The sequence below is a fragment of the Danio rerio genome, chromosome 2, assembly GCF_052040795.2.
Source record: "Danio rerio strain M-AB ecotype USA chromosome 2, GRCz13ab, whole genome shotgun sequence".
NCBI lineage: Eukaryota > Metazoa > Chordata > Actinopteri > Cypriniformes > Danionidae > Danio > Danio rerio.
This window is the reverse complement of record NC_141022.1, coordinates 32,327,501-32,339,832: the sequence shown is the minus strand read 5'-3', so window position 1 is coordinate 32,339,832 and position 12,332 is coordinate 32,327,501. Positions and strand designations below refer to the sequence as shown.

The following is a 12,332-nucleotide window of genomic DNA, read 5'->3' as shown; positions in this document are numbered from 1 at the left end:
TATCTTCAGTAATTGGACCATTAAGTGAGACTCTAATCCCAGTCTGGCTTTCCATTTACTTACAACCTACGTATGCAAAGCCATCGAGCATGCTAATAGTGTGGCTGAAGCGCACGGAGTGTGGTTATTTGTGTTTCTGGGTTTCCTCATCACAAACACTTTACCTTAATTTACTGGCGGTCAGGCATTGGCGTGAATCCCCGAGTCTGATCATCCTCTGAGCAGATGGCATGGCAAGCTTCCATCCTGAGTTAGACTAAGAGATAATCCTCCCAGCACATGGTGGGCTTTAACAGAGAGACACTTTTTTTTTTTTTTTTTTGGAGTGAGGGGAGTCCAAGTGTGGGGGTGGAGAATCTCTAAAGTCCTGCAAGCTTTAGTAGGCCAAACTATCAAGGTGTTGAGATCAACCAGGCCTCCAGGTGTGAGTCAAGCTTCTGCTGGATACGGTCTGTGATCTCTTAACTACTCACACACATATCGAAAGAGACAGATGTGAACATATATGCCTGTTTACACCTGTAATCCATGCGGCTTCAGTGGGTTAATGAATGTCTACTGAAGCATCGATGGGATTTTGCATGAAGGATTTCCATATTTAAAATAAACTTTTATCATTGGCTTTCGGGCAACTGCAGTTTCACAGGAGAGTTGAAAAATTATGTATGATGTAGAATGTAGGCATAGCAGATGGAAATGGAGCCATCACTTCACTTTAGGAAGCATTCTTTTACGCACTGAAGTTGTTTGGGTTATTCTATGATGGATGGATGTGGTTTTTGAGCTTGAAAACCTGTTTACCTAAAAAAAAAGAAAGGTTTTTATTGAAGATATACACTCACTGGCCAGTTTATTGGTACACCTGTCAAACTGCTCATTAATGCAAATTTCTAATCAGCCAATCACATGGCAGCAACTCAGTGCATGGATCTGGATATTTAACTGGTTTCTTGAAAATGACAATGAGTTCATCGTACTCAAATGGCTTCCTCAGTCACCAGAACTCAATTCAATAGAGCACCTTTGGGATGTGGTGGTGGAAGTCTGGAAGATTTTTTTTTATAACTTTAAATGTTGTGCAACATACTGTATTTTATTGACCAAAGATTTTGTGCAGCTGTTATTTTTTGTGCAACTGTTTATTTGTAAACAAAGAGGGAAACTCTTGTGTTTGAATTATATTTTGCTCAAATGTTAAATAAAGTTTCAATAAAGGCTTTAACTCTCAAGTAACCATTTATGGGAAAATACCAGATATATGTCTTATACTGTCATTCCTCTTAAAAATACCGGGAAAAGATATTTTGTCCGTATCGCCCAGCCCTACATCATGGATGTGCAGCTGACAAATCTGCAGCAACTGTGTGATGCTATCATGTCAATATGGGCCAAAATCTCTGAGGAATATTTCCAGTACCTTGTTGAATCTATGCCATGAAGGATTAAAGCAGTTTTTTATTGCAAAAGGGGGTCCAGCCCGGTAACAGTAAGGTGTACCTAATAAAGTGGCTGGTGAGTGTAGGTCCAAATTACAGTTTCAGTGCAGCTTCAAATAGCTCATGATCCATCCAAGGAATAAGGCTGACAGTACAAAATGCAAATTCTAATGGTTGGAAGGTCATTTGTCTCATTTAAACCTGCAACCTTAGGATAAGGTTAAGTCCAACTCTCTTACTATTAGGCCATAGCTATCCGCATCATTAAATAAATACCACAAATACAAATGAAACTCCTCTTAAATGCTTATGCTAACATTAATGACGAGAGGTCAGTTTGCTTGGTAGCTCACCTTGTACAGTGTTGCATTTAGGATGCGGAGTGGACTAGGTTCATGTCTGGTGAAAGATGTTTCCAGAAACCTACATATGATCAAACATAGCCCAGTAAAGCCTCTTGCTTTGCTCAATGTTGCGCATTTATGCTTCTGTGCGCTGTTTGTGTTGCTCTTCAATAAAACTTCCGAAACACTAGCTGGATGTAGGTTTTTGTGTTCCTCTGTGTTGAGTTTCTTTGCTGATTTGTGTTTTTTTTCTAAATGCTACCTTAATGTAGAAGTAGTTCTAACTAGCTAATTTTGAGGGAGGAACCAACGGACAATACAAAACTTTCCATCTCGACCTCATTCACGGGACTCGACACTTGTAAACACTTACTCAAACAGGTTCATGTGGCTCTCAGCCCCGCCCACACTTGTCAGCGCTACCAAGGTGACTAATCACAGAGCTTGTGCTATGCATCATTGCGACATAGTTACATTTTGTGCACATCAGTATCATAGTTGGCGATGGGCACTGAGAGGGTTTTGTGTCCTTTTTTGTGCCCACATGCTGCCCCGGAACATACGCCTGTGCTTGACGCAGAAGTATAAATCAGCCTTGATGCATTTGCGATACACAAAAATGATGACAGGGACCACTTTTGGATTTTTTAACAAAAGCTGCAAGGAAACATCAACATATTTCACGGTTTGCAAAAAATGAAGGACACCATTGTCTTTAGAGCTTGGTCACCCTGTATGTTATAATTATAAAGTGAATTCTAACATTCTACACTTCAAACTATCATCTCTGAGGACTCTGTCATGCATTATACGGTACATCATACCATGCTTGCTGGTCAGTGAGTTTGTCCTCCTGCTTGGTTAACTTCAGACAGGTCGACAGGTCAGCTCATTCAACTGCACACACCTCATGGAATTCAAGCCGACAGCTCCGAAACTTGACATGACATGTTTAAAAATGATCAGGAGTTCATGAAGCCACTTGGTTTGGCTTGCCTGTTTCTCTCATGCAGTAAGAGCCACCACCAAACGAACATCAAGGCAACTTCTCCTACACACTCATACAAACAGTTTAATATGTGAACACCCATCATGAGGGTCTTCTACTAAAGAAATGATTAGTCCTTTTATTAAATATTAGTGTGGTTTATTTTAATTTATTTAAATGACTGATTGGTTGTAGCCTTTTGTTCTTCTCCCTCCAGTACATCTTGCTATACTACTTCAAATTTGCTGGGCACATTTTAAGACCGTTGATAATGTTGCAATTAATATTTCATAAATTGATAATACGTATCCCTTCTTTGTACACATAGGATGACTGCAGGGTGAGTAAATTATAGCATAATTAAAATATTTGGGGGAACTATTCCCTAGACAGGGAGCTATTTGGTTGGTGAACTGAAACCAGAATGAGCAGTCTCATTTTCAGTGATGTTGGAAAGTACACAATTTTTACCATCTGAACTGAAGCATACTGAAAATAACATCAAAGAGCAAAACATGCATAAAGCACCCACACATTCGGATTTGTTCTGAATGAAACAGACACTTGAGTATTTGTATAGGGCATTTCTTACACACCGCTTGCTTCAATCAAGCTTTAAATATGTTTAGGCTTGACATTCATAATAAATGTTGTTTGTAAGAAATGTATCGCCTAATAAATTCAGTTTGTTTCATGCTTAGAAAATGTTTCATTTTATTTAGTGCTACTTTTGTGATTTAGATCTTGAATGGAATGATAAAATGTGACCTATATATTGATATGTCTTGCACAAGCATTTCTCTCAACAGTGCAATGTTGATCTGTTGTGACTTATTGTCAACTGTCACTTATTATTTGTTAAATATAATACGTTAGTAAGTTATATTTAAAATCAACAGCATGTGACTTTCGTTTTCATTGCTAAATTGCAATATACAATGTCATAATGCCATGATGAACAATTTATCCTATATATCAGGGCTTTCACCTGAAATGACATCTGTACTGCATATCATTTCGAGTCATGCAGATTTGCAGATTATTATGCGTGTGCGTGTATGTGTGTGTGTCCACTGAACCCTTTTTTGAGGACAAATGTGTCCGCAGAAGTGAGTTAAACTTGCAAAACTCTCCTTTTGGAGATTGACAATTGTAAAAAAAAAAAATCAAAATAATCAAAATTATTTTTTAGTGTTACAAATTTAGGAGACACATATTCACTAGTTAGTTTTGTCCTCAACACATTTACTGACAGTTGGCAAGGAATATGTGCTTTAAGTAGTAATATACAGGTAATATGTTAGTAATATGCATGTGACAATGCAGCTGCAGTAGTTTTTAGTAATGGTTTTTAGTAGTATTTAAATACCAGTTTGTAAATTTGCATTGACTATTTAAACTAGATGTATAGAAATTCATGGATGTTTCTTTGTTTTTGTCTTTGTTAGCTGATACTTACTGAAAAGCAGACAGATAGACAGACAGACACATTGTACAAACAGATATGTACAGCTTGAGACCAATAAGACTTTAATGTGTTCATCACAAAAGCTAATGTGTATGATGGTGTTTTATCTTAATAAACAAAAATTGTAAGCAAACCACAATAAAAAATATGAATTTAAATTTAATAATTAAATAAATAAATGCATTTTAGAATGAGCTTTCAATGGTCAAATGACACCAAAGGCTTCGCCATTTTTCGACACTTTTTTAAAATATAAAAAAAAAAAATGAAAACAGTAATTTTAAAATGTGTCAATTAGGGCTGGTCAATTAATTGAAAAGTAATCAAAATTGTCATTCAGAACCTATAATCAACCTAATTTTTACAGCACAATTTTTGTTTTTTTTAAATCACTTTCCCTGTTGCATGTGGAGTCAAGTGACCCCGCTCTGTTAAAAGCTGAGGTGGATTTACATTTCTGCTGCCACTTTGCAGCCACATCTGATCTCTGGTCAATTAGCCTTACTTTGCACTACATTGACCATGATTAAAAGCTGCGCTGAGATGCCTTAAGACAGCATATTTTCCATTACATCAAAATTATTATTTACATAAAATTATTATTTTCTATTTTTATATGAAAAAAACACTGATAATAATTTATTTGTTTCCAAAAGTGCAAGTTATTTATTTTCAATTTCATAAGAAAAAAAAGAAGGTTTTGTTTTAGGCAATGTCTGTTTTCATTTCAGTTGTTCAACGTTAATGTTCAATGAATGATCATAGGTAGAAGATAGAAGAGGTGTGTGTCCTCAATTATTTTAAGTGTGTGTTTCCTTCAACTATATGCACCCTTCATTCAGAAAACTCTCACTTGTAATTAGTAAACATATTTACTGCTCAAAACTTGTCAGTGAACTATGAGGGCAAAATTATAAAATAAATAATTAAAATAATGGTTAATTAATCATAATCGAGTTAAAATGTTAAATTAATCGTGATTTTGGTTTTAGGCCAAATCGCCCACTCCTATTGTTCAGTATTCCACAATATAATATTTTTACACTCATTCATTCATTCATTCATTCATTCATTCATTCATTCATTCATTCATTCATTCATTCATTCATTCATTCATTCATTCATTCATTTATTTATTTATTTATTTTCTGCTTTATTGCTGTTGTCCACATTTTTTGAGTCGATAAAATGTAAATAAATGCTGAAAAAAACATATTGGTTCAAAATATTTTACCTCTATCAACTGAATTTTATTTGACATATATTTCATATATTTAGCTGCCTGCAATTTTAATTAAAAAAATCCACAGGATGTTGGCAGTTAAATTCAAAAGAATTGAAAAACAACATTTGTTTTTGGCTCAAGTCTACACCTTGATGAAAAGGGGTTGGATACAGAAAAAAATAATTATCCCTGCGTTATAGAAAAAAAGGAAAAAATAAAAATGTCCACCATGATAGGAAAACAAATGTGTGATTGTTTTGCTTGGGGAGTAGCGCAGGGCTCTAAGCTCTATCACAATAACAGGTTGTTTGGCAGTTTTCCTCGGCCATTCTCTCATTAATGAACATTATTAAATGCTTTATTGTGCAGCAAAGACTTCAATGTCAAAACTGTTTCACATAGCCGCGGTGGGGGGATTCAGCATAAAGTTGTGACAGATGGGTAGGGATATCATCTCAATAAGGGTATTTGAAAGACAATCCGTTGCATTGCGCATGAAAAACCACATATAATTTATCAGACAGGAGAGGGAGAAACACAGTAATTTTAAGATTTCCCCTGTGCTCCTTCTATCAGATGGCATCTGACAGGGATGGTTCATTTCTCTAGTGAACGGAGATCCATTTGGAGCTAGCTGTGATTCAGTTCCTTCGAGAGAAGAAAGGGTTTGGAGTCCAAGCGCAGTATCTGAGGGGCGCAGGAGGAGCGAAGGAGACCACCTTCAGACCCCATCAACCCTGCCGCGCTCGCCGAACAGTCTGCATCCACTCTGATAATTTGACCGCTGAGGTGCCATCATTGGAATGCATGAGAGAAGTCTATTTTCTCGGCCAGTCTATTTCCCTTCACTCTCTTTACATCAAGAGCTCTTTAATTTGTTTCGGCCTCGTCACTTCACACACAGTCAGCCTGCATCCATTCAGTCTCATTAGATACACAACCGCAGCACTTGACCGTGGCCGCTTGACCATCTTTTTGAGTTAGGTGAGGGACTTAGTCTCACAAACTCGATTTTCTGGAACTCAATGAGTCTTGGTGCGTTCTCTCCACTCGCGCACGGTAAATTGGTTATTTGTAGAGGTAGAGATTTCACCTGACCTCATTTCTGACCGTATATTTGGTATATGGGATTAGATCAATCTCTTGAGATTTATCCAGTAATTTTACATGGCGCTCACCTGCGAGGAAGCTGGAAGAAAATGTGTTTACGGGGGTTGAATAGAAGTTGGGGCAAACTCGGAGGAAACGCTGGCATTGGTTGTCAGAAAGAGCTATTTTTATAGATTCGGTCTGAATGCGAGAATAATATCGTGTTGACAGGTGCCATTTACTGTGATGGGGCGTATGGAAATCAGCACGCGGCTTTACTTTCCTCTTTGAGGCGAAACTAATGTAACACTTTGGAAAGATGTTAAAAGGCCAGCAAAAGAAACTTCAAAGGGCTCCCTAATGGATTGCACAATATTGTACTATAGGTGTTAGATTGATGAGATCTGGTGATTCTGAGTGCTGGGATGTGTCTGGATTTACACCAAGAATAGAAAGCAAACAACTATGAGGCAAAAGCTTCATGACATGATCTTTCTTTGAAACATAAGGAGTGCCTGCAGCAGTCGGACAAAACAATAAACTAGAGGATTACTGAGAGTTTAACCTGTGTTTGTGGGTAAGGCGGTGAAGACTGGCTCTTTTGTGACAGAATGAAATGTAAATAAAAAAAGCATTTTAAAAACAACATAGGGCTGTAAAATTTATTGCAAAAAAAAAAAAAAAAAATCATGATATCATGTTTGACATCAGTCTATATCGATAATTGTTAAATATTTTTAACAATACATTTAGGAATATTAGATTTTTTTAATAACTTTATTTTAATTTACCAACATTACTAAGGCAAATAATTTTAATAGTGAAAAACAAAAATATTTAAACAAAATATCTCATATATTCCTGATAAAATAAACATTAGTGTTGAAGAGACTCTTAAACCTGAAAAATAAAATATTACAAAGTGTTTGCAATGGTAAAATATAAATGCTGAACAATCAAAGCAAACTTTAAGGTATGAATAATAATGATGCAGTATACATCAAACTAAGGCTGTGTGGTTAATCGGAATCGAAATGCAATCACAATTTGAAAAGTTGCAATTAATTGAGGATGCAATATGAAATATATATGTAATATTTCATTTCCCCCTCACAGAGCAAATGTGTGACTGCCTTCGGTGTGTGACAGTCTTAAAAACCAATTGAGTGAGCACACTTTCATTCTGAGCACACTTTCATTCTCACACTTTCAAGAAAATTGTGAGAAAACAAACAGGAAAGTGCAAACAAATGGGATAATGGCATTAGCTGCTTCAAAAGCAATAATATACAAGTGAATATCAAAGAGAAACAGCATTGGTAATATGGGGATTTACATTGGTAATATTTTGGTTTTAAACTCACAGACAACGAATAAAAACAGGTAATTTTAAGAGATGTAGCGGAATTGTTGCCACGCCTTATTTGCCACGCCACACATTATTGAGCTAAAGCTTGACTACAAAATTATATCTCAAATCAAATCGCAATTAGATATTTCCCCAAATCACACCGCCTTACTTTAGACTCTGTAAACCAGCCCACAGCCCCTCTTATACAACATGTAAGTACATACAATACATACAAGTCACGCACCTCTATTGGAAATGACAAACTTACACCCTAAACTTATTGCCAATGCTTCCAAGGCGTGTGCTCAGCAGCCACATTTTAATGAAACTATAGAACGCTTCATACCGAAACTTCATATCGAATCTTTTTTTATATCGATATTGACAATGGTCAATAAATATGGATACTGATTTTATCGCCCAGACCTAAAACAACGGATACAAAATCACACACAAAAATAAACAACCAATGCCTTAATTATTTACAGGGACAATTCTTTCAAAAACTGAAAAATTGCTTTTAAATGATTTAATTTAGAGTTTTCGTCATGTTTCATCAGTTTGTTATGAATTTGTTGAGGATTGTTTGGCATTTAGATTCAGCAAAAAAAAAAAAAAAATTCCTTGCCCACACCAATCGTTTCACTTCATAAGACCTCTGTGTATCATCAGGAGGAACTAGCATTAATTGCTTTTGCCTGAATGGTTTTTGGACTGTCAAAGTGCCAGAGTGTTGACTTGCATCTTATGATTCATCAGGGAGCACATCTTGTCCTCTAAAGATCTGCCCAAGTAAAGATGGCCTAGGGCTGAGTAAATTAATAAAAACTTTTTCATTTTTGGGTGAACTATGCCTTTAATTTTCAGATTTAATTAGTGTTATCAAGATATTCTTAACCTTTCTTTATTTTTATTTTTACTTTCAAGTCAGGAGTGTGCCAGACACCCAGGTGGGTGCATTTGAGTGAATACAAACATACCTCAGCAAACATGATGCCTCCAGGAGAAGCACTGCTGAAATCTTGGGTAACCATGCTTGTCTTTTTTTTTTTTTTTCTTACTTGATTTTTTTTGTCTGTCTGAATGCAGTATACAGAATGAGACATCAGACAGTGAGTATAAGAAAGCAATCACGCATTTATAGTATATACCACTACCACTACACCCACCTCTTCTCTTCATCCTTGAAACAGAGTGTGAAGTAATGGGAATGAAAATGTTTCCCTAAAAAAGGGGGAAACTACTTCTACACCCATTCATGTCATCATATGCCATAGCTCATACGTCATAGAAAATGTGACAATGTGATTTATGGTGAGGTATGGTAGTCTTGCCAAAATGTGCACGGTAATGTTTAGCAGACTACTACTCACACCCAAGGTTTTATTGTGCTGTATTTGAACTTTAAAAAAAGAACACTTTTTTTTTTTTTTTTTTTTTTTTTAGCTCAAATGCATGAGCCTCTTCATCCAGTCCCTGCTTCAAACAGAACATCTACTGGTGGATCATGTTGCAAAAGCATGAAACTCTACTGTCTATTTATACTGCACAATGTTCATAGACATATGACCACAGGAAAACATCATTAGACCAGACATATTGTGAAAAGCACATTAGACTTCCACTAGACTTTTCTGACAAGGTATTCTGTCAAATCATTGGGTATTAGAAATTAGTGCGGGATCTGTAGTGGATATTATAAGACTCTATCTTTACCAAAATAAAGCAATTAAAAAATAAATAAATAAATGTTTCTTTAAAAAGCATTAATGTAAAACTGAATGTAATAAAACAGATAATTGATGGTAGTCAAAACCCCTATTAATATAGAGAACATTTTCAGTCTCTTTGTTTTCTTGGGCAGTCATGTTGCAGCTGTAGCTGGTGTATTCAGAGAAATTGTCATACCCCTTCATTTGCATGTTTTCCAAAAAAAATTCTTTGTTTGAAGGGCACTTCCCCTCACCTCTACACCTCCAACCACGAGAGGAAATTGAGGAAATTGGAAGGGCTAAGGGGCAGAATTAAAATTAGGACTTAATACTGTGAGTCTGTTGAATAATTGTTATATTATTGAAGTGTTCTGATTTTCTTTCTTTTTTTAATGTTATTAAACTTTTACACATATAACAAAGTAATTTTACAGAGACATTTATACAAATATTATTCCCACCCCTACCCTCTAAACAAGTTGAAATCACATTTATCTAAGAGAGAGAAGAAAGAAAATAATAATATATATATATATATATATATATATATATATATATATATATATATATATTACAAAATAAAAAAAATAAAAAATCAACCTGTACAGAATACACATATACCTTGATAACCTAATATTACAAACATTAATCCTCAGGTATTTATACAAAGTACTTAATTACATTTGCTTTTCAATAAAAAAGGTCCTAAGATTTAGATTGACAGTTTGTAGAGATACTGACATGCTCAGAAAATAAAGTTCTGAATGAGTGTTTGTTTCATGTTTCAGAATAAGCCCTAGTATTGCTGTTTATTGTAAACCTGATTTTTCCAAATGGCTCATTGCATCTCGCAACCAGTCAAAACTCAGGGGAAATCTTTGTTTCCATAATATAAGAATATACCATCACGCTAACAGAGTCAGAAATGCAAGGGCATTTGTAGTACAGTGTTCTGTTTTTCTAAACAAGTTGTAGATGATTTGATTTAGTTTTAATTCACATTCATTTGGACAGGTTTGAGTTCTTTTCTAACAAAGTTTTAAAGTATAAAATATATTCACATTTGTGGGTGGCACGTTGGCTCAGTGGTTAGCACTGTTGCCTCACTACAAGAAGGTTACTGGTTCGAGTCCCGGCTGGGCCAGTTGGCATTTCTGTGTGGCGTTTACACCTTTTCCCAGTGTTCGCATGGGTTTCCTCCGGGTGCTCTGGTTTCGACACAGTCCAAAGACATGGAATATAGACGGTACAATTAACTGCAGTGAATGAGAGCATGTGTGAATGCATCCCAGTTCTGGGTTGCGGCTTGAAGGGCATCCACTGCATAAAACATATGCTAGAATAGTTGGCGGTTCATTCCACTGTGGTGACCCCTGACAAATAAGGGACTAAGCTGAAGGAAAATGAATAAATGCATGAATATTTACATTTGTTTGGAATATATATATATATATATATATATATATATATATATATATATATATATATATATATATATATATATATATATATATTTTTTTTTTTTTTTTTTTTTTTTTCATGAATTCGGCTACTATTTGTGCTTTTTTATTAAAATAAATTTCTGAATCATAATCAATTGATCGATTACCCTTGTTACCTTGTATCTTTTTTATAAAACAAAACATAACTAGTTTAAAAGAGTTATCCCGAGTTCAGACTGCCTGATTTTAGACCCGATTTTGACTCGCTGACAGGTTTTGAGAAATTGCTGACAAATGCCTGAAATCACAGGCAAATCGGTGCTCGTGTACGTGAGTGACAATCACACAGTATGAACTATCAAAGTCGCGATCTGAGAGAACCGCCGATGAGTCACCGATGCCTGTGAGATATTTGGCTAGCTAAATATCTTTACCTTCGGCGATTCAAATCATGCTTTGTGAAATGAGTTTTGACTGAAAACAACATCGCGATCGCCTACAGCCAATGAGAAAGCAGCATTCACTTGTGAGTGTGTACCTGCAGGCCAGCAGGAGGTTGAGGGAGAAGTTAAAATCACTCATTTTTAGTTTATTTTAGTTTATTTTAGTTTATATGTTCATTTTCTACACCATTTAAGGCTTCTTTCTCGTTATGTAGTTAATAACAAAAGATATACTTAGTGTTTTTGGTTGGGAGACATAGTTTGGACAAAGTTGTCGGCGATTCTTCCTATTGTAAAGTCATGCAATGTGAAAGCCCCGATGTCGCCGATCCATCTTGCAGTGTAAACAAAGCAGTGACAAAACACTAGCCCAGATAATCACGCAGACACAACTACTTTGAAAATCATGCAGTCTGAACTTGGCATTAGCTTTTTTTTGTTGTTTGTTTGTTTTTGTATTTTTTTTAATCAGACAGTTTTGGATTTCCTACAAATTTGTTGATTGACTGGCCTTGAATGTCTCTGATTCACTCTAAAAGAGTCATTTATTTGTAAATCAGACTACATCGGTTATGCATTGTGTTTGTAATTCACTATGTAGTAATTGTTATAGAGAGTCATTTATTCATAAAATCCAAGGTCACACTTTACAATAAGGTTCATTAGTTAATGTTAATGCATTTACTAACATGAACAAACATTGAACAATACATTCACTACAGTATATATTCATGTTAACAAACGTTCATTGTTCAGCTGTTCATTGTTTTTTCATGTTAACTCATGGTGCATTAACCAATGTTAGCAAGCAAAGACTTGAATGTTAATAATGCA

General features: G+C 35.5%; 1 protein-coding gene across 21 annotated transcripts in view; it reads left to right on the top strand.

The window, feature by feature from the left end:
- The window catches only part of LOC147837115 (uncharacterized), a 533,045-nt gene that overhangs the window by 32,506 nt on the left and 488,207 nt on the right, over positions 1–12,332 (top strand). Inside the window, exon 3 of one of the 21 annotated variants that reach the window (XR_015478574.1) lies at positions 6,038–7,104. The exons of the other annotated variants lie outside the window; for them this stretch is intronic. The gene's annotated coding sequence lies outside the window, so the exon portion shown is untranslated. Of the gene's footprint in view, positions 1–6,037; positions 7,105–12,332 lie in introns of those variants that run through there. 21 annotated transcript variants of the gene reach the window in all.